General features: G+C 44.0%; 1 protein-coding gene across 1 annotated transcript in view; it reads left to right on the forward strand.

Annotated features, from left to right (window-relative positions):
* Positions 1-19,105, forward strand: part of LOC115387962 (band 4.1-like protein 1) — an 85,807-nt gene that overhangs the window by 31,528 nt on the left and 35,174 nt on the right. The window contains 1 exon segment of the mRNA XM_030090869.1: positions 18,874-18,879. The gene's annotated coding sequence lies outside the window, so the exon portion shown is untranslated.

Here is a 19,105-nt window from a genome sequence, read left to right on the forward strand (position 1 = left end):
TTGTGTGTGTGTGTGTGTGTGTGTGTGTGTGTGTCGTCTGCAGCAGCAAGGTCATGTAAGTGCAAGGGACTGTGTGTGTGTGTGTGTGTGTATGGGTGTATATCCATCCAAGGAGAACAAAGTTAGAATTTAGTTGTTTGAGCTTCAGAACCTGGCTGAGTCGTGTATCTGCGCAGCTCCAAACCTTCCTTCCTCCCTTGGAGTCCTCAGATTGCCTCTAAAGGCTTTTTAAGACCACATGGTTTTAGCAGTTTTGTGAATTCAGTACTCAGGAGTCCATCAACCAATGACGTTGCAGTGTGGCGGTCAGGGAAGGATCTGGATCATTTGTAAACAAGAGGGAAACAAGACCACAACAAACAAAATCCAACAAACCTCCATTCTGTTGGTTTGGTTGTTGATTTTTGGTCAGATTGAGCTGTGACTGCTTGGGTATTAGCTATACTTGGTGCTCTTAGACCCCGTTTGCACATTTCTGGTGAAAACAATGTCCATTTACAGGGAAACGACAGATACACAGAAAACAATGCATCTACCAGGTTGGGCCACTAGTGGGTGCTGTTTGTTTTTTGTAATGAACCAACACATAGAAGATTAACGATGTCGACTACATGGTAGTTTGATAGTTGACAGTCACAGCTTTGTCTTTCGTAATTCGAACGTCCAGATTCCAGGAGAATCTCTGGGAGTCCTGACACTCTGGAGGAAAACACTGCTGCGCCTTTCTGTCTACTGAGCATGTGCAGAAGAGATATTTCCCACGGCTTTGGTGCACATGCACAGTAGGAGCGTTTCACAAAAATTGCATTATCCTCAGTTTACACGGAAATGAAGTCGTAAGATTTTCCAAAAGTTGTGTTTTCAGTGCGTCTGAGCAACGTCGTCATGCAAAGGGTCACCCGAGACACAATGGAAGTTTTCTGTTTTCATTTAAACAAAAAACACTTATAATGTAAACTGGGCTCAAGTCATCTCATGCTGTCGGGAATCTACAGCGGATTGACCGTAATTCTTGATCTTGTCTTATTGCTTGACATAAAATCGCAGATTTTGAGCCGTGGAAGCTGATATTGTTCACAGCAGAAGGCACAGGACTTAGCCACTTTTATTCGGGTGTGTGCCCATTTGGTGTCTGATTTGCAAAAAACAGTGTCAACAAGTGGTGGTGGGCGTGGACATACTAGTTTCTTGTATATATCTTTGATGTGCGGTCCCAAACCACATGTTGTGAAGCATTAAGTCTTTCAGGACTTGGTAACGTCAGGTCAGACGACCATGGCTGGAAAACAGCAGCATCAGCTGACATTTAATATCAGCTTTTATGGATGGAACCAGATTTTCATTGTCTCACATTATATATTCAAGACTGTTTTTTTCCCCTTCTATTTGGAACAGACAAAAAATAAAGCTTTCATTGTCAATCAGGAGAAGCTACAGCCGGCATTTACTTGCAGTCAGAACATATTCTTCAAATGTCAGTGTGGAGGTTTCATCTTTAGTAATGTATTTTTTGTATTTCCTCTCAGTGCGGTGTGTGTTAAAGCAGTTATTGAACACACATCTCTCTAATGGAATTTGTGCAGATCATTTCCCTGAAGTTCCTGCTGGTTAAAAAAAGATGGAAATAGGAAAATCTGGTCTCCGCTTGGTTGTATTCTCAACACGTGGGCGTTTGAAAGAAGAAGACTGCAGTGCATCAAATGTCCAGAGTGCAATATGTTTTTGAAAGAGTGACTGGAAGCTGTGCTTTAAAACAAGATTCATGCTCAGTTTGTGTGAATTGCATAAAAATGATTGGATGTGGCTTTTATATTTTGACAAACTCGAGATGCATCAGTAGGAATACGAACCTTTAGTCAATATGAGTACGAGCTAAACGCCATTAAGCCTAATTTACACTCTTACCTGATGGGGGGATAATGATATCGGTATCAGTGCATCCCTACAGAACACCCTGCTCGCTCTGCCTCTTTGTGCACATCGGCCTCAGTATGCGGCTCTTTAGTCCTTCTGTAGTGCCTCACTGAAGCTCTAAAAAAATAAAACTGTACGTCAATAAGCATTCTATGTTTTGTTTCATTTGCACACCAGTCATTTTTAGGACGACTCTTAACTCTTGACTTAAAATGGAATAAAAAAAAAAAAAGAAAAGGCACAATGAATAAAATGGGGAAAGTAGTTAAAGCTGCAAGAAATGGAACGAAGCTAAAATGGCTCAAAATATTCTAAAATGATGAGACTTTCTAGGAGAGAAAAACTGCTTAAGGGATCCAAAACTGGTTAGAAGGCTAAAAGTCACATTTGATATGTAAAATAAATGCTGTAAAAGTAGGATGGAACCACTAAAATCAAAGTACAAAAACATCTGGAACTGTTAATCATCCTATCCTGTAATTGAAACTAGATAAAAACGATCATTTTTTTTAGGATCAAAACTGTGAAACTTAAAGCTCGGGTTGGTGGAAAACTAGCATGTAGCACAAATGTAGCATCTCCCCGAGGCTCTGCCTAGCTCCGCCCAGCTCCCACCCCCTTGGCGGATCTCCCGTTGGGAGCGGAGACGTTCGCGACGTGCGCGTCGCTTCCGCGTCCAGTGTGTTCCTGGCGTAACCTGTCCTCAGCGCTTAGTTTCTTTGTTTTTCTTTATTTGCACAACGCCAAGTTATGGCGCATTCAACAGTAAGTAAGCCCCCAAAACATTCTTCTCCGCCATTCTGCAGCGACGCTCCATCCTTCTATGCACGCACTGAACCAGGGTCAGTGCACGCCATTGACATGTACGCGCAGGGGGCAGGTCGAACGGCGAAGGGATTTGATTGGTTTTAAAAAAGGTGTCCCGTCAAAACTATTGGTTGCTGTTTTTCCCGTTTTACTCCTGCTGTAGATAGCGGATATTTTCCAAACTACTTTAAAAACACGCTATGAATTGCTTCCCATCGGGTCATAAAGATCATTTTAACCAGTATTTAAAAAAATGAATCTCATTCAGATCGCCAACCCTAGCTTTAAGGTGTGTTTGCCTTATTTTAAAAGTAGGACATGTTAACTCTGACTTGGTGGAAACTCACAAGCTGGTCATAAACTTTTGCAGAACTCTGGTCTGTATCATTGTGTGTGTTTTCGTCCATTTGTCTGGTTGTGAGTGTGTACCGGTTTCCTGGCAGTCCCGGTGTGAACTCCAGCCGGATTGTAAAGTAAGTTGCACGTTGCATAACTGAGTCGGCGCACGGTCGATGGGCCCTCAGGGTTTACACTTGGAATGTTGTTTATCTCCCTCCTGAGACGCGGTGACACAGCGGAGGCCTGCTTCGTACGTATAATCACACACGGCGCTGGCGGAGCGGAGTATGGCCTACATAGGACCAAAGCGGCGGGCCGGCGCCTTTGGCGCGAGCGTGTTGCGGGTGGGAAGACACTCCGGGCGTTCCTGCGTCATTATTAAGGGATTGTTGTGAGAACGAGTGGGGGGAATTCTTCTGGTTCTGCCTCAACGTGTCGGGCTGCAGCGTTTTTCTGCGTGCACGCCGCACGCTGCCGTCGATGAAGTAGGACTCACTTGTTTCACTGAACGTCAGCGGCTCGCCCAGGGACACCTCGGAGCGGAGCAAAATAAGATTTGAGCGCTGGCCAAAGTGTTAAGTTTCATCGATTCCCTCAATTGAATTTGGGCGAGTTGTCGTGATTGATTTGCAGGGGTGAAGCCGACACGCGAACTTTGGGAGTGTGTTTTAAGAAGTGTGTCTGAGCCACGGGGCTTTTGATTTTTGAGCTTTTGAAGCTGGGCAGTACCTTTACGCAGCCGGAGCAATATCCAATTGAAGAGTCAGAGTGCGGATATTTTGTTGAGGGTCAGATTTAAAATTCAATAAAAAACGGTCTAAAATAGCAGTTTCTTCTTTGATTAGCTTTGGCACACATTGTTTTTTTCCCCATGCAGCTCACTTAAAAGATTCCCTGTGGCGTTGTGTGTTTTCCTCCCTTTGATTTTCTTTTGTGTTCAGTCCAGCTCTTTGAATTATCAGCCTTCACCTACCATCAAAGTATCTCTGCACCTCTGGCTTTGATAAGTGGCCTATTATTGTATCAGGCAAGTTCAGAATTTTAGTTTAAAAACCAGCTTTTAGCCTGCGTGTTACCGCTTTGTCCGCGTGCGAAGTTCTGCGGTGGTTGAACCTGCTCTGGGGTCGGAGCGCTCGTAAATCTGAAGCGTAGATGTGAGAATCTTGAATGTGGAAGCTGCAGGAGCCTGTGTTTGGGAGGCAGGGGTGAAAACACTTCTTCACTGCCATAACAACAGCGCTGCTGCACTTCCCCCGTTTCCCCGGCGCCCTCCACCAGCCACACGCCTCGTGATCCGGGAACATTCTACACGGTCCCGGTGGATCCCGTCTGAACGTGCGAGCTGCAAAGAGGTCAGTCCTTGTGCGAGCGGTTCGTCTTTACGTGGGTCTGTGTGGAAAGTGACAGTAGAAGCAGCTCGCATTGATTATGTGGCGCCAGTGGCTCCTGTCAAGTGGACAGATTCAGTATTCTGTTAACTGCAGGACTGGCTGAGAGTGTTTTCCCGCTATGTGAAAACCTCTGGAAGTGGTCCAGACACCTGCAGTAGATGTATAGGATCCAGATTAATGGATTGCAGGATATATTGCACGTTTTTTGTAATTACTATGCTGAATTGTGTTTTCCTTTTGCTTCGTGCTCTTTATGCCAACATGTTCAGTCAATCAAATGGAGTCTTACTGCACAAGAATTTGAGTATTTAATTTACTTTTTTTTAGTATTTTATTATATCTTATGGCATTACAGCAGAAGTCAGAAGCAGAAAAACTCAAATGACAAAGGAAAATGTTTGAAAACTGAAAAGTTAACAGAATTGGGTCCAAGAAGAGAAAGAACGCTGTTATTTTGGAAAGCAGAGAGATGCCAATATCGTTTAAAAATAGCCTCAATCTTGATTTATTGCCAGTCATGTCACGTTTCAATGACTGATGTTTTAGATGTTTTCCTTTCCAATGCAGCTGGTTGTACAAACTGGCTTGTTCTTAGATTTTCAGCAGTACTTATATCGTACAGGCCTTTAGCACACATATTGCAAATTTATCACTATCATCATATGCTCAATAAGCGCGTTGCCAAAGACTTTCTTTGTCTTTTTCATGCTCTGCAAATTCATAATGGCAGGAAATGAAATATAAATGTGTGATTAATCATGATTGATTAATAAAAACTGTGAATAACTCATTTGGAAAATGAATCAATGGCCCTAATTATTTCATACCTGGCGGCCACAGGGCAGGAGTGACGAGCACAAAACATGAACGGCAGGTAAAATTCAGCCAGTCAGACAAGCTCCTTCTCTTACCAGCTGGTGGAAACTGCAACCACACTTGATGGAGGGGAAAAAAGTTGCACAAAAAAAAAAAAAAAAAGAAGAACCTGAACATCGCTCAGTCACTGTTCTGAAGAGGCCCAAGAGTCATTGGAAGAACTAATCTCAAAGCATCATCTACTTGTGGGCTTTTTATTGTGAAGTCCTTGAGCAAGGAGTAACAGAAAAGTTGTAAAGTTGTAGAAAGACAAGAACTTAGTGAAACTATGAAGATGATAGAAGTATGTGGAGAACATACTGGGGGTCTGAATGCTCAGGGAGAACTGACATTACTCAGCGTTTCAGTTTCAGAAGAGTTGATAACAGTGTTCCTTACAGAAACTGCAAAAACACTGAAAATGTTGTAGTTTCCATGTGGGTCCACTAGTTGCTCCTGCTGTTTCTTTTTCTAACCCAAACGCAGCAGACACCCAGAACTCTACCAATGTTTTTCGTTTTCACTTAAATGTGTCCACGACCTGAAAGAATGAGCAACTTAATGTCTGACCTGACAGAGAGAAAGACTCTGATGAATCATGTTGGATTTCCCACTGGGCAGCCAGCTGCACGGTGTACCTGGGTAAGCGGTGGCAGAGTGCACTGTGGGAAAGAAAGCAGGCTGGCAGAGACGATGGAATCACATGAGTGATGAACTCTGGGAAACATCGTGTCCTCAGTACGTGTGAATTTCCCTCTGACACACACCAGCCACCTTTATTGGAGCAGACGGCCGTCATCCTTTCATGGACATGGCATCCATTCCCTGATGGCCGATTCTTCTTTCACTGGAACAGAGTCTGCACACAATGACAGCAGAAGTTCAGCCAACATGCCGAAGAAGGTGGAGACTTTGAGGTTTTTCCACCAACTAACCCAGAAAAATCTTAGCTCCATGGAAAACACAATGACAAATAAACTCAAGGCTGTAAGAATTGAGGCATTTCATACCAACAACTGCATTTTGAGTGAAGTTCATGTCAAGACAGAGCTGAACTTGGATGTAGCGGATGTGTGTTGAAGGTGGAAGCAGTGGGTGAAAAAAACAGAACTTTTCAGAAGAGTTTTATTCAGTATTCATGAGAAAAATGTGAGTAATTTGCTTTCCCACTGAACCGTTTCATTTGATTCACTCACCACCGGATTTGTCAGGCTTTCTTGTGATGAATTAACGTAAAACCTCAAAACAAAAGAGTAAAACCCACCGAGTTCTGGAAAATTAAGCTGAAAATTGAGCTTTGTCAAAGAAAGTTTAGATTTCAGGTTTAATTAATGGAACATCTCATGAAAAATTCATCAATGCCAAAGTGTCTTGAAATATTTTGATGATATTCTGGTTAATAAGACTGAAAATCTGTGGCATTGAGAGGAAATTCAAGTCTGATCTATTTGGGCTTCACGTTCCCAAATCCAGGCTGAGATGTCTCACAGCTGTGGTTCAACAGGCGTTGGACCGCCTCGGGGGGGCTTCAGGTATCACGAGGGGTCTCACGACTTTGCTGGCTCTCAGATTTGTCAAGAAGGAAGCGTGAAAGGGAAACTTTTCCAGAAAGTGGAGCAAACCTGAGGAATTTGAAAGAGCATTTTAATCTGAAGGCTCTTGTTTTTGTTTGAGCCAGTTTGAGCTCAGCAGTAAAACTGGACATCATCTTTAGCCTCTGTTTACACGGTGTGAAAACGGAAAACCTTTGCTGTGTTTCGGGTGTCCTTTTATGTGATGACGATGCTGAGTAACTGAAAATGCAACTTTTAGGAAAAGGTTTCCCTAGCTGGAACTTTTGGAGAATCTGTGCATGCATGGATGGAAAACGCTGTTTCTTCGCATGCACACCAGTGGTAGTAAATCATACTGCTCATGTGTGAGTAGACGGACAGTAACGTCATGACTCCCAGTTCAGATTCTCCTGGTGCCTGTAATGATGATCCAACTTGTTGAGAGTGTATTTTTCTCCTTGTGTGTGTGTGTCTGTGGTTTCATTACAAAAACAAACAGCACCCACAAGTGGCCCAATGTTAAAACACAATTTTCATTTCATTTCTGATGTTTCTGTGTGAACGTGGTCTGGAGTTAGGTGAACTCCTGAACTGACTGGTGAAGGGTTTGAACCTCTGCTTTATATTCATCTGGGCAACTAGTGGCTGAACTGCTAATTGCAGCTCTGTCTAAATAAAAAGTGCTTTCAAACCTTTCTGAATAATTTACAACTGAAGCACTGCACCTTTGTTGTTTAAAGCCGAACTAACAGCTAAAAATGCTCCAGAGTTTGCTCATCCGATCGTATGTAGAGAATGTAGGATATGAACAGTGATTGTAAACGGCAATCAGCACAACCCTTCCACCAGGTTAAGCCTGAGGTTCTAATGCTGTACCTTATCAGTAAGTGTGGTTCCATTCACAATCCTCATTAAGAAGATTAAAAAAACCTCTGCCCTGCTCGTGGATGGACACTTGGCGTTTGCCTTGTAAATAAAGTGCCTGGAACGAGTCTCCTGCAGTGCTTTTGGCTTCACTGGAGTCTTGATTCAGGCACTTACAGCTAAAGGAGACTTGAGCGTTCTCGTCTTGATTGGACACATGCAGTCAGCGAAAGCCTCACTCGGTGATCGTGGGCTTCCTTTGAATCCAAGAAGACTTAAGAGAAAACAGCTCGAGTCGCTTTCCTTTCTCTGCTTTAAAACCAGACTGCAGATTTTCAGAAGAGAATAAATGGATTTCATAGTCGATCTCATCTTCAATTTAGATTTTCACTGGTGAGGCAGGAAAAAATAAGATGCACGAAGCATTTTAATGAGATGTGGCGCAGTGTCTTCGCTGCCCTGAAGCACAGAACCCATTGTGTTGAGGCCTGGAGGTGGTGCTGAATAAAAACCGATCCTAAATACACAAACTGTTGAGGCGTGAAGCACAACAGGTGACAGAAATTCTAAACACTAGCTTTTTGAATGCCTTTCAGAAACTTTGGATTTATCAGAGAAACCCTTCGGTTGGGGATCTTCTCCATGTTTTTCACTGTTCCACCTCCCCGTCGGCAGATCGAGCCGCTGCTGTCTGAACGGGGCTGCGGACTGCGAGCAGCTTTATAAGGGCAGGCAGCAGAGGACGCTGGGAGGAGGACGACTGGACGGCGGAGACGAGCCCGCTGGGCCAATGAAGTGAAACCAAACACAGAGAAACCTGTTTGTGTCTCCTTACTCAGTCTGCTACAGCCAGTGTCTGTTGTAGTTGGCCTCCTTTTATTAGTATCGTCATATTTAGCAAAACTCTAGCTGCTCATTCCTCAGATATGTCTCTGGTGATCTGTTTTGGAGATACGTCTTGCCGACCTGTAAGAACAACATCTTGGAAAGATTCTGAATTATTTTGGGATAACTCTAATGAGCTTGAGGGAGCCACTGGAGGGCTGCAGACCTCTGTCCTGGTTCTGCGTTGAAGATGTCTTGTTCTGAACTCTTCCCGGAGATGACGGAGATCTTTTATGTGGAGCTTTTGCTCGCTGGGATTCGGAGCGTCTGCAGCCGCAGTGGAGTGTTCGGAATTTGTATCTTTCTGATTTCCGTTCTTTTCTGGGTGTAAATTTTGGCACAGTAATCATTCCAACACAAATCTGTAATCAGAAAATGCCTCTGGGAATGTGATACTCGCGCTTGTTCCGCCCTGCGTGGTGAGTTAAAGGTGGATTTATTTCTGTTACCGTGGTAACAGCAAAGGTGGTTTAGTGAAAGCAAACAGCCTCACAAGTTCATTTATTTTCTATTTTCATACAGCTGCCATGATTTTCTCTTTTATGCATGATTTCATGTTGTAATCTGTAATTTAAGCAGTTTTGTTAATTTAGTTTAGTTGTTTGTTTTTTTTTTTACTTGAATTTATTCCACTTTTTTCCACATACTTTAGTTTGCTTTTAAACTCAATTTTTTGGTCAAAAAATTTGGTTTTTGATTTTTTTTTTTTTTTTTTTTATTGATTTGAGTTTGTGTGTGTTTTTTTTTTTGGCCATTCGGGACATACTCTAATTGGACAAACTAGCCAAAATGCCTTTCTAGAGATATTTCATGGATTTTGACTCATTAAGTGCTACAGATGGGTGAAACGCATTAGTCATATGGATTATTCTGCATTGACACATCAATTTTGACAGCCCTAAAAATTGCACCCAATTAAAGATGTATTTTTTTTTTTCTTTATGGTTTCTTCAAAAAAGAACAAATAAATCATGCTGGAAAGTGCTTCTGATTGAACTGACATTAAAAACTGCGACACATTGGGATGATTTCTGAATACAAACAAACCCGAGCTTCGCTTCAGTTGGTATGATTGTGTCTTTTCTGAGGAGGAATAAGCGTGCAGGGGTGAGGGTGGGGGCGCCATCGATACGCCCGATGCTTCACTAAACGCTGAAGGTCTTATCATCAGGGTGCAGTGATTTCACACTTCACCGAACATCAAGTTTCATTTTGACAAACACAAGCAGGAACTCAGCTGCTGGATCTTTGTCTTTCTGTGGCTTTATTTCAGGATTCAGCACGGCCCTCCTTACTCTGCCCGCTGGCATTTCGATTTCTTTGGGAAATGATTCTAATCCAACACGCCACATCTGTGCATGAGAAATTTCACATCGCAGCTGTGCAACCGGTGCATCGAATGTTCAGCTTTAACACTTTCCGAGACGATTCATCCACTTGTCTCGTCATAGTTCGGATGTCGACTCTCTGAAAACCTGCACTCAGCGGCTTCATTTATCATCTGTGTCATTACATAATGTGAAAACTGAACAGTGCTTCGGTCACGTGGCTAACTGCTCGGCTTTAATCTACATGCTAACGGAGCGGAAGCTAACATTGTGATGACTTTCCGAAGCTCGCCCCGCGTGATAATTACATGTCACCGTGACGACTTCCACTGTTATTACAGCGCTCGGCTGCAGCGCTGCACCTGCTGAGATCTTTGCAGCTTTTATCTGCGCTGTAATGGAGCTGTTTGCAGATAACTGCTTATTATTGCTGGCTTAACAGATCACAGAGGGCATCATGGAGGGGGGGTGGAATGGAACTGCATCAAACAGATTTCCTTGGAGACCTTCATGTATAGCTGAGGACAGTGAGCTGGCTGCCATCTGCTTGATATGGAAATTGAGTTATTTTATTTGATTTTTTTTGTTTAGTCTGGGGTTTGATGAAGAATCTTTGGCCTTGGTCACAAAAACTGTACAAAGAGAAGTTAATTAGCCGAACGTGCAGCGTCCATTCACTCATGGATCGCCCATATGGCCTCTCGCCTTCTGCAGCCTTCAAATGGGCCGTGACGAAACGGCGGCGGGGACGCTGCAAGCTTTGTTCTGAAGAAAAAACCTCAAGGATGGGGCTCGCACATGTCACTTCCTGTCCCACCCTCTCCTCAGACTGTCCTCTGCTCGCCGCCGGAGCACTGCGGTATTGTGCACGTGAGCAGAGGAGCACGCACCCGGCTGAACCGGCTCGCGGTCTTGGGGAATGCTCTTACATGATGGAAAAGCTCAGAGAAACAGTGCGACTGCGAGATAACACACACTGACTGCTGCACTCCAGCCTGCACCGGCAGCATGCACGCAGTCCATGCAGTGGCTCAAAACCCCCCCCCCCCCCCCCATCCCCCCCCCCACCTTCCTCTAGAAGCAGTCCATTATCCGGCAGTGGTGGCTGAGTGCTAGCCGGGTTAGCAGCAGCGGGGATGCGGGCTGCCTCTGGGGGCTCGTCGGAGGGCCCATTTGTGATAAAACAGCCTGCCTCTCCAGCCGTCTGGGGCCGTCTGAGTGCCCCCCTCGTTTGGACCACACTGCACCGCCGTTCTGGTCAGGATGGATTCAAACAGAAGCCCCGTTTTAAGGCTGAATTTCATCCGTTGCCGTAACTGATAACTGTCAACTCAGAATCTACTGAGGCCCAGGAGAATATGAACTGGGAGCGATGACGCTGTGGAGGCCGCCATTGCTGAACCATCACGTGTCGGAGTGGACTTTTTACGCTACGGATGGTTTCAGTTTCCTTTCAATAGCAGAAATGAACAAGTGAATGCATTACTGTAGCATTAATGAGAGCACTGTCAAGTTTCAAACTTCATCCTATGGTGATCCTACGTTTATTGTGATGAAGGAAAAAGGCTCTGCTGGGATCCTCGCAGGCCTCCCAACACCCCCGTTTTATTTCCCGCTGATCCGTGTTGATCCCTCGAGATAAATACAGTAAAGGAGTGTGACTGCAACTCAAGGCTACCCGAGCCGTGCAGAGATGAGCCTCGCTGCGTCTCCTCATGATTTATGTGCCTCAGCTGAGGGTGAAAGGATATTGTTGGGTCCACCTTGGAGGTGACGGCTGCGCGCGTGCACGGCGTCCTTCCTGCAGGAGACGAGCCGCGCTCGTGACCGCGGTCCTCAGAAGTCACCGGGGGATTATTAGCATACTGTTATGCATATGCAGGGTGACACGAGGCTTCGACAGATGCAGCAGCGAGGTGCTCTCTAAAAGTCATATTTTTGACTTAAGTTGGACAAAAGATAAAGATGGTTTGACCTTGAATGCATCAAAAATGCATAAAGAAAGCTTCACAAAAGATGAAAGCTGGCTCCATTTTCCCCCTCGCTGCGCTATGCTCTCCTCGTCAGTGGAAATTGACCAAAATGGAGCCCCCGGTTAAAGCAGAGTGCATTTTAAAGAAACCCTGCGTTTTTTTCCCCCCTCTAAGGCACAAAACTAATGTGAGCCTTGATGCTAGCTGCGCTAACACTGCGGGAAACAAAGCAGGTATTGTGTTAGCGCTTTCAGCAGGATCATGAGGCAACACTCAAGTTGGAAGGAATGGATTTCACAAGAGTTTGGCATTCATCTCACTGGTGTGGTTTAAGATATCTGAGAAGAGCGATGCAGAGTGTAAAATAGCATGCACTGCTGGGAAGTAATAGTCAAAGACATCTCGTAAAAAGATATGAAATTTAATCTCAATAAGTGCAAAATCAAAAAGGTATAATAGCCCATATCATTTATCAAAGACATACTGTGTAATGGATTTCTTATAAGCTCAAGTAGCATTAGTAGGTTACTTTATAGTTTTTTAGATCTTTGAAAAACAGTATTACAACTTTTAGAGAAAGTGCTCCACTATCTTCATTAGGAAATTTCTCTTTAATTAAAAACAGCAACTAGTTATTAGGAATAAATATTCACCATCTTCATTAGCTGAACTAAATGTGCGTCTCACAAGTACAGTAAGAGACAGAATGAAGGTAATTTTAAGAAAACAAGCAGGATAAAGCTGTCTTACTGTAAGTGTTCCATGCAAGGGTCACACTTCCCTATGTTCCGGTGTGTCATGCCTGCTGTAGTTTGTTAACTGTTCGCATGTTTATTCACCACATCAAGCTTCATATGTCAGTGTTTGATGTGTTGTTGCGATTCTAACTGGTGGCCAAGAAATGCATTCACTTTTCCAATGACTAATCAATGTAACCCTTTCATTTCAATTTTAATTTTATTCAGAGATAAGCCCAATAGGTGCCCTTGTTCTCACATCACAGTCAACATCTGAAACATGCGTCACTTAAACTGCTGAGGAAAAGGGTCCGCAATCACCGTCTGCAGTCTGATTGATTACGATGCCCTTGATTTATTCCTGTTTGAAAATACACATAATAATAGGGTGCAGGGGTGTGCAGAGTGATGCAGGTGAGGCAAGGAAATCAAACGAGTCTGTGAAGGATGGGTTTTATGCACAGAGTTATGAAGAATTAAATGTAAATTAAAGTTTAAAGGTGCGGGCGTGTAAAGGAAAATGCAAAGTGAGGATGACAAGTATGTTAAGGGAAAGCAGTTGTTGACTTTCAATATTGATATCGTCCCAGCTGCGTCTTTTGCCTCTGACTTCTGTGTGGAACAGATCTGCTTTGATATAGTTGAAGCTTTGATCAAGATTTGATTAAAACTTGAAGGTTGCATACCTGAGGCTCAACACTCCTTCAGAGTTTTTGGTCGGTCTTGCGGCAGGTGCATGAAAATTGTGCCATAAGCATTGTGACAATAATGCAAAAACCATTAAGAATGGTTAAGACCTTGAATAAATTTGAGCTCATAAAAGAAAATCAAAAGATCCAAACCTGGACTAACTGTCCTTATTTTTCAACACTTTCTAATCTGAATAAAAAGAAACACAAAGTTGTGTTTCAGGATGTTTTGGAAGCTTTGTTGAGTGTCACGGTTGTGAGTCTGTGGACTGACCACGGTCACGGTGGGGCAGTGGTTGGTACTGCTAGCTTGTAGTGAGACTGTCATGTGTTCAGAATGAGCTTTTCTACTTTCTGTGAAGATTTCTTTTCGTAGTTTACTTCCAAAGTCCCAAAACATGCAGTTGAGTCTCTTTTGTGACTCTAAAGCCGTGAATAGGACGGACTGGATAATCTCTGAATTGGGAACGGGGCCAATGCTCATGCAACTCACCACATACCCAGTCCTGTGTGTGTTGACCTTGTTAGAGGAAGGTGATGTTCCCTTGGAAATGCAAAGGTATCTCAAACAAGCCACAGAAAATCCAAGTTTTATTCCCCGTTTGCAAGACGTTTCAAGTGAATGGGGCCTTAATCAGGAATCTTCATGCTGTACGATAATGTAAACCACATTCATCAGCTGTGATCTCCTCCTTAGAACTGCAGTCAAGTGCTGCTCCATCTAAAAATAACAGATCTTTAGCCAAACGCACTGACCTGCTTCTGGGGTTTTGTCATCAGCACTTCAGCGGTGACACAGCTGTAAACAGCAGGAAATCATTTCTCAGCTCTGAAATGACAGTGGTGGAGGATCTGGTTTGGGGAGCAGCAGCCATTGTGGCAGTCTCTCATTAGCTGGAGCAGAGCGGAGGCTTCCTGCCGAGACAATTACACACTGGCCCCTGCCAACGTGACAGCTCTTTGACAGGAACTGATAAAACGGGAGGCGCATATGCTGGCGTCTCCAAGTGTTAGGACTCCAGATTAATTTCTGCTTTGTACGCATCTGACGGGATGAAAGTGGAGCAAAGCGCCCCTCGTTATTACTACAAATCACCCTCATTATTTTCGTTTGTTGAGGAGACTTTGAGCTCTGGCCATAAAATAATAGTTTTTCAGACATGAAGTGGGCGGTAAGAGGAAGCAAAGCCGACTAGAAGACTTTGTTTTGGGAAAGCTTCCACTGTTGCAGAAAGACAAGTATTTGGAATGTTTTTTTTTTTTTTTTTTTTCCTTGTGTTGGATTGTGTATTTTACAGTTTGGCTACCTTCTCAGAGTGCTTGCATCCTTTTGGGTCACATCTACCGAAAGAAGGCATGTAAAAAAAAACAACAGGCACAACAACAATATTGCACAAGGTGAAGCCGAGCTACTAACAGGATTCATGAAGGGTTGTATGTCAGAAGTAAAATAACATGCACATTATCCATTTATTGCATCTCTTTTGTGAATATGAATATCAGATTCACTACCTCTGATGACTTGCAGTGGTTATGATTACATTAGTTTTGAAGAATTTAAAAATGAGGTTGTGAGGTTGAAGTTTGCCATACGAAAATAGACGAAATACACATAATTTAGATTAAAAAAAACAAGCATTGTTGCGCGTTCTTAACCAGCCTGGTGGAGTTGTTGGACTCTGTTCTGGTGTTGCTACGGAGCAGGCTATTGTCCTTCAGTGATGGATCCCTGAGAGGTGAGCAGGTAGTCGGTGGTCCTGATCTCACACTGAGGACGATCAGTGACCGTTTAGAAAGGCTCCTCCGGAAGTTTGTACCTGCCTCTCAGTTCTGCTTCTCTCCATGTGCAACTTCCTGATAGTCATCGAGGAGCGTGCAGATTCCGCCGCGAGGAAGGCGAGCACGTGTTATTACCACAGCTGCGCTTGAAGAAACGTGGCCTTTGATATTTTTTTTTTTTTCCGTCTCCTCGGAGGGTGATTCCAGAGCGTGCTGCAGGAATGCGAGGCTCCCCCCCGCTGCTGCTGCTGTTGTTCTGTCGTTCCTACGCAGCCTCGTCTGTCATCGAGTGTCTGCTCACCCAGGAAGCTCGGCTGGGTAATGAGAGGGCGTCTCGGCAGCAACAAGTGCCCGCTGCACTGTTGTCTTAGCGGAAGAATCCCATTAAAGAGGAGAAACCTTCAGCTTCTCTTTGCTCAACATGCTCTGGGCGATGCCTGAGTGACTCCTGTCGGCGTGAACACCAGCTGTCAGTGTGTGTGTTTATATGCGACGGTGGAGAATGAGGCCATGCGCGCTTCTCGCCGAGCGGCTGCATGAACTCTGGCTGACATCCTGCCTCCGATCGGCGAGGACGAGGCATGTCGAGAGAGGCAGCGCAGCCTCGGCTGATGACGACATGGCGGATGACTTTCAGACTGAGAGAATCCTCCATACCTTTGTCACGTCCCGACTAGACTCCTGCAGTCTTCACTCAGCTGCCTGCAGGCTGTGTGAAACACAGCATCCAAGCAACACGATCATATCACACAGTATCGGCCTTTCTTGCTCTGGATTCCAGTCGCTTTCTAGAACTCATGATAGGATTTTCCTACTTGTTTTTAAAGATTTGACAGCACTGTCTCCCGAAACTGAGCTTTTAACAGTTTCCATCCAGATCCAGGAAAAACAAAAAAAAGTTTTTTTGCAAGAAGCTAGCAGAAGGAACAGGTCAAGGATGATGAAGAAAGAGTAATGTTAGAATAAAAGTAACATAGGGATGTGTTGATACCTCTTTAAAGCATGAGAACAAGTTCTGACCTTAATTTCTTGCTGATACTGAGTATGGATACCAGTGTTTATTAAATGTGTCAAGCCTAATTTCTCCTCTACACTCAAACAATGCTCGAAGGCAGTGGATTGCTGTGAGCCATCTGTCTACACTGATGCTACGGGCACCAAATGCCTAAAAGAAAAGTTATGGCACTTTATCAACACTGTTTTTCCAAAGATGTTATTTAAATAGAGTTATAATAGCTCTCGTCACCCCATCAGTGTTTTTCTAAATCCGGCCCTGGAATGGGAATTTATCTTGGTACTCTGCCCACATGAATGTCTGCGTGCGAAAAGCCAAGAGGCTAAAGGGGTTGGCCTCAATGCTAGCTCATTAGGATCTGAATTCAGTAGGGTGTTGTGGAGAAGGTACTCCGGATTAATTAATCTTGAGTGACTCGCGGGTGTGTTTGTCCTGTGATGGACTGCAGACCCTCCGGGATCGACCCTGTCTTCACCCCGACCGTGAACTGGCTAAATCTGGATAGAAGATGGACGAATGGATTTTTAGTAGAGCACTGTGATATTTGGTAAACACCACGCTGGTGTGAAGTAGACTGCACTGCTCCGTGTCTGTGTGTGTGTGTGTGTGTGACCTTGCAGAGCTGCCACTGTGATTGCAGTCTTATTTCCATGCTTGGCACTAAATAGTGAGATAACAGGAGCGCGAGCCTCTGAAGCTTTGGGGACGGGGTAGCAGCTAAGTCAGAGGCATGAATCAGAGCTGCAGCGAAACCAAAGCGCTTTGCTGCTGACTCTGGGAACAAAACGCAGCACAGAAGCACTGAAATGACCCAGAATCTCAAACAGAACGAATATGCACTTAAATAAGGAATGAATACTTCTTTGCTCACTTTGACAGCTGAGTTCTGTTGACTTGTGAGATAGGAAAAAAGACTAACAATGAGCATTTTGGTGCTTTCGAAAGGGTAAATCATAGAACCAGAACACCTGCTTCAGTGTGCATGGCTACTGTATAAAAAACTGTCTTTATTTATCTCACTGTAGTCCTCTATGCAGCCCTGCAGGTTATTTGAGCTTCTGCTCTTTTTAAAAACTTGTACTTTGGATTGATGAGCTTCCAAGAAACATGTAATTTGACACCAGCCTCAGTACCTGGAGCAGATGACAATGGTATATAAGCTAAGAAATGGAAGTATACTTCTCTAAATTCCTCCATAATAACAAGACTCAACATTTTAACACATTTTGTGGATGAAAAAATAAATTAATGCTCGTTAAGAATTTGAATCATGGGTTCAGGAGGCTGTGTCTCTATCCACTCAGTGCAAAACTGTTATCCATTGAGGTTGTTCTACTGTGTAGGATATCTATGCAATGGTTTCAATGGTTTCAGATAACAAGGTGCACGCATGTAAAAATGAGATGGATTTATTTGACATGAATTTGAGACAATCTTCGTAAGTCTGAACACAAAGCTTGTAGATGGTCCATTGACATGACAGCAGTACTTGGAGAATTTTTTTTTGAACAAGGCTCCCAAGGTGGCACATTTCAAAATGTTCTATGAAAACAGTGAAAATGCTACAGTACACACGCAGCAGGGCAGCAGTAAACAGTTCTTCTGCACATGCTCAGTAGCTGGACGATAACATTTGTCTCTAGAGTGTCCTGACTTCATCATCAGGCCAAAAAAAACCAAACAAACAAAACAAACTTGTCCTACATGGATTAAAAACTTCATTTTCACTTGAAATGTTGATGATGTAGCTTCGTTCGACATATATGCTATTTGAAAACTGATTTCTTCTCCTAAACATTGATTCTGTCTAAAATAAAACTAAGTTAGCTGCACTGCACTCTGAGTGTGAGCTAAAGAATAAATGTGATTAAGATGATTATTAATTCAACGTGTTATAGTTTGTACATTACAGTTCATCATTAGCAGGATTATGCAGACAGAAATCAGAGAGGTTAGCAGTAGGTAACGCTGGCCTGCATCTCCTCCTCCTCCTCCTCCTCCTCCTCCTCCTCCTCCTCCTCCTCCTCCTCTTCGTCCAGCTCCAGATCGCTGCTCCTTTACCGCCTCCAAGCCGAGGGGAAGCTGCTTGACATTTGCTTTGAGCTGCATATTGCGTTCTATCCCGTCTCTTCTCATCTCTTTCCGTTCATCCTCGATCCCCTTCCGTCTCTTCCTCCGTCCGCCTCGTCTTCCAGCTCTTTTTCGGCCGCGCTCTCTTTTTTTTCCTGTTTTCTCTGTCGCTCCCTCCGAGGAGAGAAAGAGACGATGGGTTGGAAAAAAAAGAGAAGGTACTCTTTGCTGTTACCATGGCAACTGCATCCCAGAGCCGAGCCAGTACTCTTCCACAGAGCGCTCCCCCCCTCCTCCCCACCTCCTTCCATCCCGCTCTCCCTGCACTCGCCTGGCTCAGATTAAAGCTCACCTCTGATCAGAACGAGGAGAAGAAGAAAAACCAGGGAGAGAGTTGTGCTTGTTAGGCGAGAGCAGCCTTTGGTTACACTCCGAGACAACAATATGCTTCCCTCTGTGATGAGTTTATGATCACTGATGGCAGGTATCAAAGGCAGACCTTGTCCCTGATCAGCAGTGCATCTTTTAATTAAGGATGCACCTTTTTAAAGGACGAGTACAATTGCTAACCTTCAGCTGTTTCCCGATACAAGTCCTTAATAAATGCCATGAAGCTACACACACACCTCCAACAGCCTTACTGTCTCCAGTGTGTAGCCCTCTGCATACAGTAGACTGCTGTTGAGTCTATCAGTCATACTTTAATATTTATATTCATATTTAGCACATAGCATCACTGATATGTGAGCCCTGAAATTCTTCAGCATGTAGCATGTAGAACCAGTGAGTGACGTCAGGCCCGTCCTGCTGGTCCCAGTGTCCCTGCTGATTAAGTTGCTGACGTTGTACCAACTGGCTTTTGTCTCTTGATGCTTTGGCAGATCATGGTTTACTGTCCGTCTTTCT

Source organism: Salarias fasciatus, chromosome 5 (assembly GCF_902148845.1).
Source record: "Salarias fasciatus chromosome 5, fSalaFa1.1, whole genome shotgun sequence".
NCBI classification, from domain to species: Eukaryota; Metazoa; Chordata; class Actinopteri; order Blenniiformes; family Blenniidae; genus Salarias; species Salarias fasciatus.